A 22,163-nucleotide genomic window follows, 5' to 3' on the forward strand; every position below is an offset into this window, starting at 1 on the left:
TTCCAGCGAAACATGTGAATTAAGAAAAAATTTACTAACCAAGATGAAAGAACACAGAAAGAATAGTAAGTATTCTGTTATTATTTACGATAAACTTTTTGTGAAAAATTTTAGGAGAAAGCAAACCAGCGCTTAATCACATTTTCTACTTTTAACTTTTAAAATAAATTTTATTAAACTTAATAAAATAACTAGATTATTATTCATTATTATTATTATTATTATTTTTTATTTGATACATTTCCCTGTGTTAAAGCCGATGTCGGGCCGAGCTCGGCTGCCGACATCGGACCGCCATCGTTTTTGTCCGTACGGATCGATATCGGTCCGACATCGGCTAGCCCCCCAAACTATCGCGATGCATAGGCTGGCCGATATTAAGCCGACGCCACACCGCTTATATCATTGGCTAGCCGATCTCGCCCCGACGCGTTTCTGTAAGGAAACGAAGGATGACTGTCTAATGTCAGCAGCTGATCTAGGCCCGAGGATTAAATAAAACAACAAATGCTCGACCAGACGATGAACTATCGTAAACAAATCTTTACACATAAACATAAATCGGAATAATATCAGTAAACAAAATCAGTTTAATGTAAGAGTTAATATATCATGTAAGATAACTACGGAAAAAAGGATAAACCAACTGAAGTATATTTAAAGCACAAATATAAAATAAAATTATATATTCTATTTAAATAAATAAATCTGGATCAGTTGAATCATCAAATAAATTTGATCGGGTGAACTTCCAACATTTTTTGTTTACTGACAATTCACTGTGTGCATCTAAAAAATGGTATAAAATTAAATTTTCACATATCAATAATATATGTAAATGTATTGTAGATATGCGTTATAGTAAAATAATATAATTTACAAAGTAGATTTCAACTTAGAAACGTAGAAATCAAAGTCGTCTCTACTTTCGATTAAAGAGAACAAAGCAATTATTTTATATTTCTAATATAAAAATTAATACATTTCCAATTAAATAAAAAGTTAATTGGGATTTTTGGATCAGGATGAGAATCGTTCAAAATATATCTTTGGCATTGTTTAATTTATTGCGTTCAGCCCCTATAAAAATTAATATATATCTATGTATATATATATCTATGTATATATATATCTATGTATATATATATCTATGTATATATATATATATATATATATATATATATATATATATATATATATATATATATATATATATATATATATATATATATATATATATATATATATATATACACTAGTGGCCATTGAATTAAAGTCACTTGATGATTTTGCTGTAAAATGAAATATGTATAAAAAAGTAAGAACAACGTCATGCCGTTCGGTTTGTTTATATATGACGTCATTATTATTTATGTTATGCATATACACGTGTTTGGCTTAGTATTTAATTAAATTTCATGATTTCTTGCTGAAAAACTATAATGTTGTTATTGCTTATTTTAGTGTGATAATGGGGAAAAAGCCAGATATTAATGATTTTGTCAAGGGGCAATTTGTAACATTGAATGCTGAGCGTTATTCTCAGCGTGATATTGCAAAGAAACTGAAGATTTCTAGAGGTGCCGTTGAAAATGTTTTAAGATCTGGAGGTGTTTCACGACGTTCCAACTGCAAGGGAGTACAAAAAACAAATCATCGTGATGATCGTTATTTGAAGAGCATTGTTGTGTCTAATTTGCATACTTTTTTTGCACGCGTTGCAAGCCTAGCTAGTGACAGGGGTATTCAAGTGAGTGCTAGGACTGTTAGGAGACGTCTGTCAAATGACTTTGGTCTTGTAGCTCGCAGACCAGCGAAGAAACCTCTAATCACGAAACAACAACTCCTCCAGCGACTGAAGTTTTGCCGTGCGATGAAAGACAAGTCAAGGGAGTGGTGGGAGAGAGTCATGTTCATAGATGAAAGTACCTTTCAGCATCTACGAGGCCCTGGATACAATTATGTCAGACGTCCTGCCTCTCAGCGATTCAATCCCAAATACACTATCAAAACTGTCAAACATCCACCAAGCGTCATGATCTGGGGTGGCATCACAGCAAGTGGTCGGTGTGGACTGCACATCTTCGATAAAGGGGAAAAGGTCAATGTCAAAAAGTACTTGGAGGTTCTTGAAAGTAAGCTTCAAATCCACATGAACATCTCAGGAGCAACAATTATGCAACAAGACTCAGCCCCTTGTCACACCGCAAAGATTGTCCAAAAGTGGTTTTCAAACAACAACATTGAACTTTTTTCCAATTGGCCATCAAGTTCACCTGATCTAAATGTGATTGAAAATTGTTGGCAAATTATGAAAAGGAAAGTTGCTGCACATCGTCCTACATCAGAAAAAGACCTGAAAGAGGTTTTGAAGCGTGTGTGGACAACAGAAATAACACCTGAATACTGTAGAACACTTGTTCATAGCATGCCTGATCGCATTAATGCTGTGTCTAAAAATAAAGGATATCCTGTGAATTACTGACTTTTATTCATCGTTTGAGCTAGAACTTTATTCAGTTTATTGTAAGGTTAAAATTGCATTTGATAATATGCCTGCTAGACCTTGTTGCTAGAGTAAACTGTGTGTTTTCCAAAAATTTGCTGCTGGCATTATTTCAATGGCCACTAGTGTATATATATATATATATATATATATATATATATATATATATATATATATATATATATATATGTATATATATATATATATATATATATATATATATATATATATATTACAAACTGTATATTCATTACCAATTTTATTACTTTTAGAAAAAATGCAAGCTTTTAAAATGTTTTGGATCAGGTTGCATCTTTTTTTCCATGGATTTGTGTTTTGAATTATCACATTCAAGACACCTAAATAAGTTGACTTTATGCAGCTTTAATGGCTAAATGATCAAGAATTTATAAAAAATATTGGAAATATTATAACCAAGGATTCTTAAATACAAATACATAAATACATAGGGATATTGTTGTATATAGCATTTTAAAAAATAGTAATGATTTCAAATAAACAATTGAAACAACATTTCACAAAATAATTATACCTTTTGGATCTTTAGAAACTCGCCTTGCAGCCCTGCCTCTTCTCTTTCATTCAAATCCTTAAGTTTTTTTACATTTAAATTAATAACTATTTATAAATAAAAAAATTAGCATATATCCTATTAAAAAAAAATAGTTTAAAAACATTATTACTTCATTAACAAATATTGTTTTACTTAAAAATATAATAATTACAATTGTTTTGAATTATCATGTTCAAAAGCACCTAAATAAATTGGCCTAATGCATCCTTAATTGCTAAATGCACCCATCAAGAATTTACATAAAATATTGGAAATATTCATACCAAGGATTCCTGCATAACTACATAGGGACATTAGTATATAAAGCATTTTAAAAAATAGTTATGACTTTAAATAACAATTAAAACAACATTTCACAAAATGCTTATATGTTTACGATCTTTAGAATTTCGCCTTGCAGTCCTGTCTCTTTCCTTTTATATTTCAAATCCTAAACTTAGGTATTTTTATTAATAACTATTTATAAATAGAAAATTAACATATTACCTATTATAAGAAATAATTTTAAATATTATTACTTTAGTATCATAAAATATTATTACTTAAGTATGAATATCTCCATTGTTTTCTGTTATAAAATATTATTACTTAAGTATGAATATTTCCATTGTTTTCTGTTATAAAATATTATTACTTAAGTATGAATATTTCCATTGTTTTCTGTTATAAAATATTATTACTTAAGTATGAATATTTCCATTGTTTTCTGTTATAAAATATTATTACTTAAGTATGAATATTTCCATTGTTTTCTGTTATAAAATATTATTACTTAAGTATGAATATTTCCATCGTTTTCTGTTATAAAATATTATTACTTAAGTATGAATATTTCCATTGTTTTCTGTTATAAAATATTATTACTTAAGTATGAATATTTCCATTGTTTTCTGTTATAAAATATTATTACTTAAGTATGAATATTTCCATTGTTTTCTGTTATAAAATATTATTACTTAAGTATGAATATTTCCATTGTTTTCTGTTATAAAATATTATTACTTAAGTATGAATATTTCCATTGTTTTCTGTTATAAAATATTATTACTTAAGTATGAATATTTCCATTGTTTTCTGTTATAAAATATTATTACTTAAGTATGAATATTTCCATTGTTTTCTGTTATAAAATATTATTACTTAAGTATGAATATATCCATTGTTTTTTGTTATAAAATATTATTACTTAAGTATGAATATTTCCATTGTTTTCTGTTATAAAATATTATTACTTAAGTATGAATATTTCCATTGTTTTCTGTAATAAAAATCAATTTTAAAACTTATTACTTAAGTAATAACATTTTAAAATTGTTTTTTATAATAGGTAATATGTTAATTTTTTATTTATAAATAGTGACATATTTAAGCAACTGAAATCAGTTTGATGTAAGTTGAAAGTTAAACTTAAGTTAAATTTCGATTTATAAACGTTACCATGTAAGATACGAAAAAAGGATTAGGCAATTAAAATATACACATATAAATCAAAATTAAATATAATTTTAAAATAAATTAATTTGAATCTGTTGAATCATCAAATAAATAAGATTGGCTAAACATCCGATGTTTTCTGGGCATTGGTCTTCGTATTCATGTGCAACATCTAAAAAATAGTATAAAGTTAAATTTTGACATACGAATCATAGCGTAGTTAGGTTACTGATGAACAACTTTTATTAAGGATGACATTGTTATTGATGGTGCAATTAATGAAGCGTATGCACCTCCAGCCGATACAGATTTCCAGCCGGAAGAGTATACCTTATCATATTTTTACTAATTAAATAAAAAGTTACTTTGGCATTTTGGATCAGGATGTGCACTGTTACAATCATTTGTATCCATAGCATTAAATTTCTTGTATTCAACAGTCCCTATAAAAATTTATACATATATTATATATATATATATATATATATATATATATATATATATATATATATATATATATATATATATAAATAGAGAGAGAGAGAGAGAGAGAGAGAGAGAGAGAAAGAGAAAAAGAGAGAAGTCTGAGAGAATCACAACTTAAATAAAAATATACTTTGACATTTTGGATCAGAATATGCACTGTCATAAGCATTTGCATCCTTGGCATTGCTTAACACCTTGCATTTAATAGACCCTATGAAAATTATATATATGTATATATATATATATATATATATATATATATATATATATATATATATATATATACATATATATATATATATATTTATATATATATATATATATATATATATATATATATATATATATATATATATATATATATATATATATATATATATATATATGTATATATATATATATATAAATCAAAAATATTATTTATCTAAAAAAGACTTACTTTTTAAACGTTTTGGATCAGGTTGCATAGCCTCTTTTTTATCCATGGTTGTGTGTTTTGATCCACCACATTTTAAAGTACCTAAATAAATTGTTTTTATATATCTTTAAATGCCATTCCATCACAATTTATAGAAAACATTGGAAAAACTCTAACCAAGAATTCATTCAAACATACATAAATACAAAGACAGTTGCAGATGAAGAGTTTTCAGGGCTTGGGGCAATTTTTAAAGACCCCCTTTGTTACATATAGCTTCTTTTTATTTAAAGTATTGGTTTTAAATTAACAATTGTAAAAACAATTTATCAAAAATACTTATACTTTTGGGATCCTTAGAATTTCGCCTAGCAGCCCTGCCAACATTCTTATCGTTAGCATTATGCAAAAATCGTATGATGCGCAACTCAACAGCATTTCAAGTTTCACTTGGAAATTTAGCCAAAACACAGTCCTTAAGAAATTTCTCCAACTTAACTGGAAATTTTATTTTTCCATTTTACCGTTGTGAAATTAAAGCTAATTTTTGCAAAATGACAGCTTGACTATATCGAACAGCTTGCACTGTGTCAGAATCAATGCCTGCATCATTGCAAAGAACATTAAGCTCATTGAGCACTGCATGAGTACTGTTTGCTCGCACTTTTTTTGGACCAACTGAAGCTGATGCGGACACTTTACCTTTCAAAGGTTTACAAAAATTTGAAATGTTAGGAGGTGAAATTTGTGATTGGTTTTTATCAACATGTTGTTTAGAAGAAATTGGGGTAGATATAGGCATTGGAACTAATGGTGGAGAACAAAGTGGCGGTAGTGGCTCACTAATTTTAACCTTCAGTGGTTTAAGAAACAGTGCTGTAAAGGCATCAGAGTCAGTTCCACTGGTTAGGTTTTCCAACGGCTGCAAAGGTGTGCGTTTATTACTCTAAATAAATTATTAACAGAATTTATTATTACATTTTTTTTAAAAGAAATTTAAAAAATCAGATTTTATAAATATCTGAACTTTATGTACTTCATTAATTTCTGTGCACCAAACTTTTTAACTTTAACTACATGTTTTAAACTGTTTATAGTTTGGTGACAGCTGTCTTCATTTGGAACAACTTGCAGAAGACATGCATATATATATATATATATATATATATATATATATATATATATATATATATATATATATATATATATATATATATATATACATATATATATATACACACACACATATACAGGGTGTTAGTCAGGAATATATTTTATACCTGTATTTTGGGAATATTTATTGTCATTGCTCATAAAATATTGAAATTTTTTATTGATATTGTCCCATTACTAACTAATTACTAATTAATTTTAAACTAATTAGAAATTCAATGGTATAAGGGGTATTTAACATCCTGGTTAACACTCTGACGGGCTTGTTAACACCCAGATTATATTTGTTAATACAATTATTCTCAAATATGTGTTTGTTGCAACAACAACAAAAAACAGTTATTGTCAAAAACAGAAAAAATAAATTTATTATTAATAAATATTAGAGGAAAATACATAATAAGAAATATACCATAATTTAATGTTACATATTAAGACATAGTTTGAATTACAATATGGGATAAATTTTTGCTTATACGGATAACAAATACACTTATTTACAGGAGCTAAATTGTTCACATGTGTTGTAGATTTAAAATAAATACCGATACCAAAAGAAGAAGATTCATAAGGTCCAATTGTTTACAGATTTTTATGTCACTTTAGAATATAACCAGAAACTAAAATAGTTGGGCGACTCAAAGCATTTGTAATCAAAATAATTTCTTGTGATGTAATACAACAATTGTCCGGCGGTTTAGAAAGAAAGAGGCATTGCTCTTTCAGTTATAGAATGACTACGGATATTTCTCATATTACTTAAAAGATGAGAAAATATGCTAGACGTAGCTTTAGTTTTACGTTTTAAAATTGATAAACAATTTTCAATACGAAATGTAGAAAAGTAGTCAAGAGACTGTTGATATAAATTAACAAAATATGTTAAATGTAACAAAACATGAAAATTATATGACATACACTTTGGTGTAAACAATTCTGGACATTTTGTAACAAAATGAGTGATGCACCCTTTAGCGCAATCATTAAATCTGTTGGAACAAAGACAATGCACAGCATAATGTAACAACGAAAAATGTTCATAATAATCTGGCAGCAAAATCTTTTTCAACAAAAATGGCCCTAAATATAATTAAAAAAAACGATATTCTGTAGCTTTTTAATGACACAGTTCTGATAAAGGTCTGATTTTACGATTAAATTCGATAGGAATAGATTTAGAAGAGTTCGTCATAATTTCTAATACTCGCAACATTTGGTTTAAGCTTGATTTACAAGGAAGACATGGATACTGAGAAACTGATGTAAAATAGAAAAAACATAACGTTTTACAAACGCCAAGGCACACCAGATGCTGGTATTGTAATGTAAACTAATACCTGATATTGCAGCTTAAGGTGATAAAATAATTTGAATATTTTCTTTCATATCACAATAACTAAAATCATTACGCATATCACAATTATTTTTTAAATATAAAGTTCGATGTTCAACAGTTTCACCCTCAACTTTACAATATGAACATCCAAGTTTCGCAGTATGGTACTTGATACTTTGGAGCATTGCTCTTGCAGGTGCATCACAAGCAAAAACTATACTATTGATAACAAACGTTACATTTTTATATACAAAACCTTGAGACTTTAATATTGACAACTCACCATACAAATCTGTTATCAGAGTAGACAAATCAGGTTTTACTGTACCACAATAAACGGATACTGGTAATGCAAATTTGCTTTTAAACTGTGGAATATACAAGATTATTGGCCATGCACAAAGCCCAGAGCTTTTAAAAAGTGGCAAACCATCTACATTGAAAATGAAATCTATAGTTGATGAAACATTAGAAATACCTTTGTCAATACAGTACTTCAAATTTTCAACAATTGAAAAATAAAAAAAATTTCCTTAAGCTAATTTTAAATCTCTATTTTTAAAATGTGATTTTTTTGTCAATAAATAGAGTTTGGAACATCAGGCACTCTAAATTTGATCAACAATTTTAAAAGATATAACATTGCACGATGACTAAATATTAAAAGAATTAAAAAACCTAAGCAAATAATCTGCAATTGTTAAGATATTTTCTTTGAAGTCTTTTTTGGGCTCTGAAGCCTGATTATCACTGGAGTCTTTATACATATTTTGCTCAAAATCTTCTGATTCTGAATGCATGCAATCTTCTTCATTTAAATATAAATCACTATCTGAATAATTTAAATTATTTTAATTGTTATCAAAACAAATATCAGATATAGAAAAATCGATAGGGAACAGGTTATCACTGTCATCTTGTGTACTACGATTTTTGTCTAAAAAAAAATTAAATTACACTATAAATAAACAGTATAAAGTAAACAGACAAACTACATATTTTTATATAATCAACCTCAAATGATATCAAACTTTGTTATAACGATATAAAACTTTAATTTTTTGTATATTTATACTAAAGTTTCATATTATTTATATATAAATGATTTGTATTTTTATTGATATTATTAAATAATTATTTAATATTATTTACCAAGAATTGTTGTAAAAAAGGATGACAATTCCGAATTTGACCTTTGCCTATCAGAACGATTTGATGCCATCAATAAAATATAGAGCTAGTTTATATAAATATAAAAAGTACAAATTAAGAAATATAATAACTTATGTTATAATTAAAATATTTTATTTATATATATAATAATTAAATATTATTATAATATATTATATAATAATTTACTAGCATGTGCTATAAAACAGACTATCGAAGTAAAAAAAAGTGGTTTTACTAATTTATTACTGCTCTGTTCTTTAAGAGTATTAAGCAGGATTAGTATTTAATACTGTTAAATTTTAATGGTATTTAATACTATTAAATACCATTAAAATTTAAGAGTATTAAATAATAATATCAATATACTTAGATTTATTTTGACAATAATTCTACATATTAATAGTACTAATAAAATCAAGATTATTATTAACACTCTTTAACTTTAATCATTAAAATCTAAGTGTTATAAATAATCTTGATTTATATACCATCAAGTTAATGGTATATAAACTTTGATTTAAATATCTATTTATATATAAAGAAAAAAAAAATTATTATATATATATACTAACTGATATTATCAAATAAAATTATTTTACAAAGTAAAAGTATCAACTTTTCTATGCATTTAAAAATATTGTTATTTCAGAATTTTTCCATTAAGAACTTTGCCATTCATTGAGGTACTAGCAGTAAGCAACCTGTAATACATACGGTTTATTAGAAATTAAATCATAACAATAAAAACACATTAATAACTTGGTATGAAAAATTAAATACAAATTTATCTATAAATAACATCTTAAGTTTGACTCCCGATCAGCAATGTCATTGCTTATAGTTAACGACATAAAAACTGCATTAACATCAGTTAAGTTCTTTTTAAAATATGTCATAACACAGCAGGTACCAGTAAAGGAAAGTCAAGTAAAGCCTGCAATTACCTAAAAAAAGAAATAAATAAAAATTTACAATTTTTAATTACAAAAGTATTATTTGCATTTTATTGTTAGGAGAATTAGGATAAAATTACAGAAAATATAAAGAACTAAAAAAATAGCTATAACAGCCTATTTCTATCAACACAAAACACAGTAACAATACCGAATAGCATAAGATATTTGTAAGCACACATTATTGTGTCTCCAGAATAATTTAAAAAAAAAATATTATGTAAAGGATAGACTATACAAAGTAATGACACCACAACTTGATAAGATATTTTATTAACTAAAATACTTGAACTAAAAGGATTTCACTTGTTACAATATTTAAACAATCAAGGGACAATTATAGTTATTAATTTGTTATCAATTATATCAGAAAATAGCAACCAACTTGTAAGATATTTCTTATAAATGGTCATTATCAATTGTGATATTAAGAAATATGTAATAAGTTTTATTAATTCTCCCTCTAATCTAAGAGAAAGAGGGAGAGAAAGAAAATGTTTTCAAAGCAGAATGTTAAAAAAAGTAAAAAAACACACAATAGATAATAGTAACTGGTTTATTATGTTACCAGTAAACAAAATTATTTTTACCTTGATTAAAAGATAAACTCCCAGCATTTCTTAATTAAGTTCCGGCTTCTCTCTGACTGTTGACTAATGATTAATAGAGTAAACTTAACATCATATTAAATTTACAAAATTAAAACCATGTTTCAACAGTAAGCAAACTAATCAAGTAATGACAAAGGCAACTTCCAACTCTAATTAATGGTTGCTTGCAGCCTTGTTGGAAGCGAAGATGTTTAAAAAAAAAACTATAATAAAAAACTATATAAAAAAAAAGAACATTTATGTTTGAAATTATAGAAAAACATTAAAATCATTTATTTTATTAACTGTTTGTTTATAAATTGTTGTTATAAATTGTTATTAATCTAAATATTATTATAAATATATATACAATAAATCACTCAATATATTACTATAAATATATAAATAATATTACTATAAATAGAAAAATTCATACTTTGCTTTGTTCTCAAATGTCTAAAGTAAAATGGAATTAACAGACATTAACACTGCTTGACACTGAATTCTCTGCTTGCTGAGCAGCATTTCTTGCATTTCAACAACGATTAATTTTTTCCTACCTAGATCTATCTCTTTTATTTGACAACAACTATTTTTATGTTGCCTATTACCATTTCAATTTCACTACTATCATTAAACATATTACCAATAATATTACTATTGTTACAACTGAATAATAAATAAACATAAAACAATCATAAAAATTGCGATCTTTTCTAATCAAAGACTATTTTTCAACTTAAAATTTATTATAAACCATAGGATCTACGTTAGCTGATATTCTCAATAAAACTTTTAAATGACCTTGTTGGTAAATAACTTCCCTGGAAGCAGGTGAACCATCTCCAATGAGTACAACAGCAACTTCACTAACTATAGTTTGCAACTGAAACATTAAATCATGTAAGCAAAGTTGATTGTGATGTTATTGCATTCTAAAAGTAACTGCTGCTAGTGGGTCAGAGATATACAGTTGATAATGTTGGCGGAATATCTTGATCTGGTCTAAGATTACCTGCACAATGAAAAACTTGACACACATTTTAAAACATGGTGGGCTATGATTTATTAGTTAAACCACATCAGTAAATAAAGCAAAATAAAGACAGGCATAATAAATTCTAATATATTTTAAAAAATTGATATTAGAATTATATATAACTTTCTGTAAATCTTGCAGAAATAGTGAAAATGGAAGCAAAACTACCTTTCTATTATGGCAACATAAAAAATGTGTTTCATCAAGAAAATTCTAAGCGCAGTAATGCTGACAGATCTGGATCATTTCATAATCTAGAATAGTATCACTTCTTGCTATACAATATATTCTGATTGTCTAGCAGCATTTTGTACATTTTGAGAAAGATTAATCTCGCCTAGGCTATCTCTTTCATTTATGTGATAATTACTTTCAACTCATCTAACCATGACGTTCTAATTTAGGTATAAAATAATTTCTTCTTACCAAGCAGCATTTCTTATATTTTGATGACAACTAATATCAGCTTGCCTAGTTCTAATCATTTCACTAAATTATCAATTATTTTTAAGTTGATAGTATTTCTTCTAATAACTTATTTAAGCCTAATATCAACCATCCAAAAAAAAAAGAGAAAAGAAATTAAATAAAAATATCAAAATATTAATAGTCTAAAGTGGTAAACATATCTAGAAAGTGGTAAACATATCTACAAAAAGATAAATAATATAAAAAAGATGAACTTGGTTTCTCATCTATAAAACAATTTTATTTAACTATTTAAAAGAAAAAAAATCAAAATGCCTAATGTTAAGCTATGTATTTTAAAAAAAGAATCTAATGCAATTACTTCAGAATATATATGATATATAAACCTCTACAATTTAACTCATTAGCTTTACCATTGGATCAAAAATTAATAAACATAAATTAAAACAATTGATTACAATTATTATTCAAAATAAAAACCTAAAATTTAATTTAGGATTTATTAATATCCATATTTTTTTGGCAATTTCAGTTAGTATATTTTTATCTAAAGTAAAAAAAAAGATAACACCATTTAAAAACAAATTTAAAAATCTAAATAAATATTCAGACACCTTAAAAAGAAGGACAACACAACATTCTTTTAATAACTTCCAACATAATTTTTTTTATTTTCTACTGCTTTTCTCTATTTTCTATTTTACTATTTTCTATACCTTATATTTTAATCTAAAAGAAAATATACATATAGATACAGAGAAATATAAAATATACTGAAATATTTGGAAATTTATGTAAATACACTTACATGTCCACAATTAACAGTCTTATTTTATTTAAAGAAAAAGAAACAGGCTATAAAAATTAGAAAAATACAAACAATCAACAACAAACATTTATTTTTAATTTTATAGTAAAATTAAACAATGAACAACATCAATTCCTGTTGAAACTAAAAATTTATCAGCTCTAATTGGCTTGCAGACCTTGCTTGAAAGATCGCATGGAGTACTGATCTGCGTGTAGAAAAGCAGTAAAAAACTACTTCTATTAAATTAGTGTATTAATATTTTGATGCTGCCATTTTTAAAATTTAATAGAAATTTTTTTATTTGTATTTTATTGTATTATTGAAATAAAAAACAGAACCAAATCAGCTGTACGTCGGCTAAATGTCTGTTAGCCTATTAGTCGGCGAACAGACATATAACCGACATTCAGCCGATATCGTTTTGTTGAAAACAGTGTAGCCGATGTTGAACAGATGTTACTAACTCGGCCCGAGCTAGGCCCAATGTCGGCCTTAACTCAGGGTTATCTTTAAAATGAGTCAAAATACCATTTTCCAAAACACTGAATTTTAATCAATTTTAAATAAAGAAAAAATATTAAATAAAGATTCTGATCCTGATATAAACTATTATAAAGAACAAATTAGAAATTTTAATCCAATTTTCTATTATATAGAATCTGAAAACCTTATAGAGGGTTTGGATTTTAATTTGTTCTCACTTTTGCACTTTTTTTTGTTTTTTGTTTTTTGTTATTCACCTCCTCAAGGCTGAGAAGGCCACTACAGATAAGGAGGCTACTTAATAGTGGTTATAACCCTCTCTCAACTCTACAACTCCGAAACACGAACCTTGACGAACAAGGCCGCTGCGCGGAGAAATAAGTTGAGGGCGGTACTAACAGGGACGTGGTGGGGATCGAACTCGGAACCTCTCGCTTTAAAAGCGAGCGCTTTACCACTACACCACTACCGCATACTACTTAAACATAAGAAGCTTACAAAAAATTTTTGAATTATTCAAGCAGTTTTTGTATTAAAAAAATGGAACTTAAAGTTATTTGTCTTAGCGAAACTTGGTGTCACGATGTTAATATTGAGAATGATTCAAATGAGTTTCAAAATTATAAAGCAATTCATTAGTTTAGGAACTCTGAGAATTCAGGTGGGGGATTATGTATTTTTATAAACGCAGTGGCTACAGTAACGGCTGCTGGATCTCTAACGCCACCAGCTAGAGTACCGGCTGGTACCTGGTTTTCTTTAAAATAATGATCAAGTTTAAATAAAAAGGTTTTTTTACTCTTCAAAATAAACATTAAATATATTGAAAGTCATATAATGAAAGTAGATTTTTTAATTTGCTTCTAATATACGGTCAAAGTTTTGTATTAATCACTCCATCACCGCTAGCTGAAATTGCTCTAGCTAAAATTGCCAAATCAATTAAAAAGCTAATTAGATCAAAAGTATTTTGAATGTATTTTGGTTACTTTGTGAGGTTATCTCATTTCTAAAACAAGGCTTTTAATGTAATCTAGTTGATGATGATGATGGTGATGATGATGATATCAGTTTTTCAGACAAATAACTAGAAGGGTTGTCTTATTTTATCTTTGAACTCATTAATCATTTATGTATTAAAAGTTGTTCAAAGTTTGATTGATATTTATTTTATGTATTTTTTTAGATATGTTTTGTGCATGTTTTTTTTGTTAAAAGCTTTTGAATGAAATCTATAACTTCTTTCAAAAAAAATCTATAATTTTGATATGGTTAATTACTGACCTATTTCATTATTATTTAATGTATTGAAATTATTTGTGTGCTATATATTATTGAAATTGATGGATATGAAAAGATACATTTTTTGATACTTATATTTATAAATTGCAATATCGATTTGATAAACATTTAATACCTATGATAACCATTTAACTACCTATGTTTGTAGCTGGCTTAAAATCTTAAACCTCATTTAAACCATAAACTCCAATTCAAGTCAATTAAAAATATCCACTAAACACAATTATTTAATAAAGTAATCCCTCAAGGATCTATCCATGAGTCTTTGCTTTTTGTGGCATACAATAATAAATTAAACACATGCATTTATAATGTTTAATTATTTTTTGAGAAAATTAAATTTTGCAATAGTTATATATTTTTTGCTTATTGCGCTCTTATCAGTGGAAACTTTTTAGACATGAAAGAATATTTATTGGTTTCAGTACATGCATCCAATATCCTATAGCCTGCTGCCACATAGGAGTGCCTCAACATCGACTGAGGGTTTGTTAGCAATAATCCTTTCCAACAAGCTGATAAATAGTATTTATACCAGGGTTGCAAAAAAACAGGTTTTTTTAAAAAAAACCAAAAACCATAGGTTTTTTTAAAAAAATTAGGTTTTTATTAAATAATACCGTATTTAGTTATCCTTTGAAATTAAAAAAAAGTTTAATGCATTTTATTTGAGTAAACTATATTCTTTATCAATATTACTGCAATATTTCCTCAAAACATCAATACATCATTGTTTAATGTTCTATATATAAATACAAGCTTTGCTGCTTTTTCTACCCCCAATTGGCTTCTTAACTTAGTATGAACAAGGGCAAAAGTTGAAAAAATTCTTTCGATTCCAGCACTAGGAGCTGGTGCATTTAATAAACCTTAATTATCCATTATGTTACAATCGACAATTTTTAGAGATTTCCACCATTCTATTGGTGATACATTTTTTAAAACAAATTCACTATACAAATAGCTTTTATCAAATGGAGCAGATTTGGCTTTTAGTTTGAACTGGTAACAAATTCTTAAACTCTTTATCTGCGAAAGTCATGGCAGCTTCATTTTCATTTTCAGAAAGATTACATCCAAAATATCTAGGATCTCTTGTGTTTGCCAGGAAATGAGTATCACTAATAGTCTGAAGGTATCTAGATTCAATTTGTTTTATTTCGTTTGTTAAAAATGATAAACTGTTTATCAAATCTTTAAAAATTTCAACTGTGTCACTTATTTTTGTTTGATCTCTTTGCAACTTATCTAGAGCTACTGCAATTGGTTTTAATATTTTTAATAAATCTTCTGTATATCACTATTTATCTGTATATCACTTACTTTTTTACCAGTCATGGGATCTAAGTCTTTATTTTTTTTCAAACATTGTGAAAATGATGCTCTAGTTGTTGACATATTTTTCAAGTGAATCACATACAGAATTCCATTTAATTTATAAATTGCTCCAGCTTTATGATTATTTCTTATATATTTTATTATTTGTGTATCATTTGCTCACATTTTCAATGTTAAGATCATTTGCTAAAAGATTCAGCATATGAGCAGCACACCCATAAGTTATGATAATGTCTCTTTCAGATGACAGTACTTGTCTCATTGATTTCATATTAGCTGCATTGTCAGTCACAAAGCTTTTTACTGTGCATCCAAATTTACATCTTACAGAATCTATTGCTTCTCTTGCTAATTGTGTAAGATATTCACCAGTATGTGAAAGACTAGAAGTGTTGATTGTTTCTACTAAAATGTTAATTTTATCTGTAATTACAGAGATACTAACTATAGGTTCATTACTCCAGCCATCTAAATACATGGCTACAATTTTCCCATTCAATACACTACATTTTTCAATTTCTTCTGCATAAACCCTATCTAATATTTCTCCTCCAATTTGAGTTCTATTAGGTAGAGTGTATCCTGGATAAAGCATATTGATAAATTTTTTATTTTTTATATATAAATTCTTTGTGTTCAACTGTTCTGAAGCTAGAGTTTGTACTGTATATAAATCTACCAAGTTGCTTTATTTGATTTACCAAGATCAAATAAATCTTTCTCTTTGAGGCTTGTTTGTGTGAAAAACTTATCAATTTTCAAATATTTATCAGCTGATGTTGAATTGGGCTGAGACCTTTTCAATTGTTGTTGTGATGTTGTTGAGATCGTGAGTTTAAAATGAAATTGCAGTTTATTGAATTATTCAAAGTTAATATGTCTATACGTGATAATTTAAATATATGTTTAAAAAGAGAAAGTTTAAAATTTAAAATGGCAATACAGTAATTTAACTACCTTCAAGAAGTTGTTGATCTTCCATTGACTCCATAATTTCATGGGGTTGTGATTGCTTGAACTTTTTTATATGTTCATGCATCCTTTGAATTTTACCTTCCATTTCTTGGGTGTAGAGCATTACAAACTGCTCTACACCCTTTTCTTTCTGGAACAGTCACTTGTGTATATTTTAACTAAATCATATCACATTTGTGCCCAGTTTTTGAGACATTTTTTGTGGTATCAATAAATTATGTTAGAACTACTTATAGTTTTGCTAAACATTTAAATATATATATATATATATATATATATATATATATATATATATATATATATATATATATATATATATATATATATATATATACACACACACACTCACACACACATATATATATATACATATACATATATCGTTAAGAAAACTTCCTGATGAAATAAATTCATCAGGAAGCAATGCTTCTTGATGAACCTAATGAAGGAGAAAAAGCCTGTGGAAGAAAACAGATAAGTGTTGTTACTAATTTATTACTGCTCTGTTCTATAAGAACACTGAGGACTCTATTGTATGAAAAAACAGAAACAAAAATCATGAATTAAAAAAAAATTTCTATATTGAAGATTGTTTTTTTTTTTTATATTTGTTAACATAACCCTGTTTTAGTTTTCTGTTGTAAGTTCAAATCTTTTTTAGAAAAATATTAATTTGGTTTAAACCAACATTTTTTTAATTGGTTTAAACCAATGGTTTAAACCATTTGGTTAAAACCATGCAACCCTGACTACAACATCTTATTATTACATTGAATTGCTTGAGGCCAGTTATAGAGGAAATAAACAAGCAATGACCTACCTCAGGTACAAAAAACATGAAGTTTCTTCATGAAAATGCTAGATCTCAAGCCACAAAAGCAGTGAAAACTTTCCACGATCAAACGGATTCAATATAATTTGCCACCCACCTTACTCGCCAGACTTAGCTCCATCAGATTTTTGGCTATTTGACCGCATCAAGACAATCATACCGGCTATTTGACCGCATCTTGACAATTGTACGGTGTTGAAAGTCACAAAAGACAAATTACGAAGATATTTTTAGGCATACCTATTGAAATCTAAAAAAAAATATTTGAGAAGTGGTTAGAAAGGATACAACTATGCATAAATAATAATGGCGAATATTAAAACATTTAATAAAATAAAATGAATAAAATACATCTATTCTTTAATATTTTTTGGGGGGTTGCGCAAACTTTCCTGATGCTCTAAGTAATTAATGACATGGGTGCTAATACAATGTAACTCCACATTTTATTGATTTCAGGTTTTAATGAATTGCTAGTATATAAAAGAATTTCTATCAGTTAGTATAAAAATGACATAGCATCAGCCGAGCACCAAGAGGCACTATGTCCATTTTCGTGTTTCCGAGGAAATAAAGTTTTAAGATTGTTAAGGCTTTCTGCCAGAAAATCCGACTAATTTTTCAAGTTCTTTTAAAAGTTGTACCATTCTTAAGAATAGATTTATTTGACGCATAGTCCATTAATTGTTGATTATTTATTGATAATAATCAGAAAAAACATAAAATGTGGTTTTTCTCTTCTCTTCTTTTCTCTTCCTCTTTGTTCTTGGCTGACCGAGGGAGATTATAAGTAATTATTTATGACATTTGCAGTGCACAGTAATGATCGCTTTGAGTTTAATAAATCTTGTAGCACAATTTCCCAGTTTTTGACTGGTAGATTTCTTGATTTGAGAGCTAGTGTTGCTGTTTTCAATATTATCCCATTAAAGAGCTCTGCCTGTCTGTAATGTCTGTAGGATTATGACGTTGTTCTACTAGTTGCAACACCTCGAGTATGTAGAAAATTATGAAGTTCCTCTGATACTAGAGAGCTGCTTCTGTCAGAATGAACATAAACAGGGGTGCCATACAAGGAGAACAAGTACTGGAAACACTTTAACTTCGAAGAAGAGGAAGTATCAGGACAAGGAAAAGCAAATGGAAATCGCAAGTATTCGTCAATAATTGTAAAGATTTAACAAACTTTAGTTGATGTTGGAAGTGGGCCTTTAAAATCTACATTAAGTCGTTTAAATGTTTGTGTTGCTTTATGAGATGAACATTAGGTGGTTTGTAAAATCGAAGTTTAAGTTTACAGCAGGTGATGGTTTACGACACTTTTGATTTCTTCTGAGGAGTATGGCAAATTCCGACTGCAGACAAAATGGTTCATTCTTGTGACACAGAGCATTATGGAGCTTTGCTGCCTTTAATTTGTTATTACATATATAGGGACATGTCGAATTTGTGTTTTTATTATTAAGTAATTTTTGATTTAATAGGACGAAGCATAAGGAACGTATTAAATAGTCTGTTACTGGGTTATATTTACGTGGTTGATATTGTATGTCGCAGCTGTAGCAACAAGTTCAGTACGCTAACGCGTAATTTTGTCGTTTTTAATTTTTTCAAAGATATTTTTCTATACGGATAATTTACACGTTTTAACTTTTGAAACGCTTTAATTTTTTTCTTGTTTTTTTTTATAGAAGTATATGATAGATAAATCGAATTATTAATATCTAAGGTTTTACTTGTCGTATGTAAATTATATAATAGAAAATATTAATATTAGTTAATCGTAATTCCCTAAGGGACATATGCATATAAAGTAGCAACTATATACACAAGTTATAAAACAACACAACTCCCCAAGTAAGATTATAAATAATTATTTATGACAGATCCTGCTACTAATAACAGTTTACAAAATAAAAAAGATACTTAAAGTCACTAGTAAGATGATTATTTTCGTTGTCATTTCGTAACATGCTTTAATGATTCGTTTTGAAAGCCTCGATCTGATACCTGCCAGAGTTGAGAGCAATTAGATAAACTTATTGCTGTTGAAGGGGACACTGAGGTTAGGAAGGTATTTTGTACTGAGAAAGATATACATGAAATAAAAGCCTGTTTCTTCTACACACAAATAAAAGCAGACATTGTTAAAGTAAAGAAAAGTAATAATAAAACAGAGTTGCTAACATTTGATTATCAGCAAAATATGCCCCTCCCTTACTTGATATTTAAATAAAATTTAAATAGAATATTTTATTTTTTAACTTACCTTTGATTTAAACGAATACCTTTTGATCTTGATTTCAACTGACGCCCACCATGATAACAACAATATGTTAGATAATAATATTTTAATTTTTTATTGATATAGCGCTTTAATCCTTTTTTGATTGCTAAATCAATGGTTCGACTGTCTCGAACATATAATGATCTAAAACAAGATAGTTCATGCTCTTTAATTGCCTGCTTAAGCTCGTTGAAACTATTAAATACACTAACAACATCAATTCTTGATACAAATATGATATGTTATAAAAAATATTTTTAGCCCTAACAATTTTCAATTGCGGATATCTGGAAAAATAATAAATAGTTACGTACTTAGCTAGAATTCAGACTTGCCGGTACTCTAGCAACTAGCGCTAGAAATCCATCAGCCGGTACGGTACCTACTGCCTTTTATAAATAACTTATTGCCTTATTAATGTAAATAAGATTTATGCTCAACCACAAGCAACAATGGGTCGTTGCGCATTGAAATTACAAACAAAGCCTTAAACTATATTATTATCTAAGTTATATACAGGCCACCAATTCGTGGGCAATTTTAACCTTAACTTTGTTGAGTATGACGCAAATAAATAAAATTTCTTTCTTGAGTATGACGCAAATAAATAAAAAAGTAAAAAACTTTTTCAACTATATTTTTTAAAGTGGTTATATTCCACTAATTAATAAACCCACTCGAATTACCAAGGAAAGTGCTACTGCAGTTGATCAAATAATCACTAATGAGTTCTTAAATACCAAAATTAAAACAGGGATATTTAAATCTGACATTTCTGACCACTTTCCAGTGTTTATAGTGTCACAAAAGTGCGATAGTATTAGTGCCCATGCCTCAAAAACGAAATGAACAACTAGAGTAATGAAACTAACTACGAAATTTGTCAAAACAAAAACACTGTTATACCTTTTTATGCCTTTGGAAAACAAAGGATATTCCAGAGTGGTCCGAAAAAAAACGGTTTTATGATAAATTTATCAAAAAAAGAAAACTTGAAAATGAAACCAAATATAAAAACTAAAGGCGTCTTTTTGAATCAATTTTAAAACGTTCTAAAAAATATTATAATTCTGAACAGTTAAGTAAACACAAAAATGAAACGCAAAAGATCTGGAACATAATTAAATAAGTAACTGAAAAAAAAAATCTTGATTAAAATAGCCTTCCAATCAATCTTAAAACAAATAATGAATTTATTACAGATAAACCTTTAATTGCAGAAGAATTTAATGAGTATTTTGTTAATGTAAGTTTTAACTTAGCATCAAAAATAGAATCCTCAGAAGTAAAATTCGAATCTTTTTTAAGTACTCCTAATGCAAATGTAATGGACAATAGTGAACATACGGAAAGAGAACTGTTGGATGCAATGTTTTTGTTAAAACCTATATAAAGTTTAGGATATGATGATATCAGTAGTCGCGTCATTACAAAATCAATAAAATATATAACTATTCCACTATTGCACATTTTTAATCTATCTTTAAAACAAGGCGTTTGTCCTGGAGAACTTAAAATTGCAAAAGTTGTTCTAATTTTCAAATCTGGTGATGTTTTAAACGTTGTAGACTATAGCCCGTTTCAATTCTTCCTTGTTTCTCAAAAATACTAGAAAGAGTTATGTACAGTAGACTTTATTCCTTTCTAAATAGAAATAATGTTATTTACAACAAACAATTCGGATTTAAGTCAAGACATTCCACTGACCATGCCATTACTCACCTTTACTCATGGCATACTTAAAGCATTTGATGAAAAAAAATATACTGTAGGAGTTTTCATAGATCTCAGCAAAACGTTTGACACAGTTGATCATAACATTCTTCCAGCTAAACTAAAACATAATGGCATAAAAAACTCAAACATTGATTGGTTTAAAAGTTACTTAACAAATAGAAAACGATATATATCGTATAACGAAGCAAAATCAAAATATATGACTGTCACATTCGGTGTTCCTCAAGGATCAATACTCGGACGACTACTCTTTCTTGTTTATATAA

At 27.5% G+C, this 22,163-nt stretch overlaps 2 long non-coding RNA genes across 5 annotated transcripts; both read right to left on the reverse strand.

Annotated features, from left to right (window-relative positions):
• Positions 1-671: 671 nt before the first annotated feature.
• On the reverse strand, positions 672-3,845 carry LOC136080435 (uncharacterized). Of its 2 annotated transcripts, XR_010638460.1 has the most exons (3): positions 3,060-3,827; positions 2,761-2,897; positions 672-789 (listed from the first exon to the last, which is right to left on the reverse strand). It is a non-coding gene; the product is annotated as an uncharacterized LOC136080435 (long non-coding RNA). The 2 variants fall into 2 exon arrangements; XR_010638459.1 differs by lacking the exon at positions 2,761-2,897 and having other exon boundaries at positions 3,060-3,845.
• Positions 3,846-4,253: 408 nt separating this feature from the next.
• LOC136080436 (uncharacterized) lies at positions 4,254-9,180 on the reverse strand. 3 transcript variants are annotated; one of them, XR_010638463.1, is made up of 7 exons: positions 9,101-9,180; positions 8,627-8,885; positions 5,785-8,381; positions 5,461-5,541; positions 5,152-5,232; positions 4,901-4,978; positions 4,254-4,707 (listed from the first exon to the last, which is right to left on the reverse strand). It is a non-coding gene; the product is annotated as an uncharacterized LOC136080436 (long non-coding RNA). The 3 variants fall into 3 exon arrangements; XR_010638462.1 differs by having other exon boundaries at positions 4,263-4,707; positions 5,785-6,385; positions 8,232-8,885; XR_010638461.1 differs by having other exon boundaries at positions 5,785-8,885.
• Positions 9,181-22,163: the final 12,983 nt, after the last annotated feature.

Source organism: Hydra vulgaris, chromosome 05 (assembly GCF_038396675.1).
Source record: "Hydra vulgaris chromosome 05, alternate assembly HydraT2T_AEP".
Classification (NCBI taxonomy): domain Eukaryota; kingdom Metazoa; phylum Cnidaria; class Hydrozoa; order Anthoathecata; family Hydridae; genus Hydra; species Hydra vulgaris.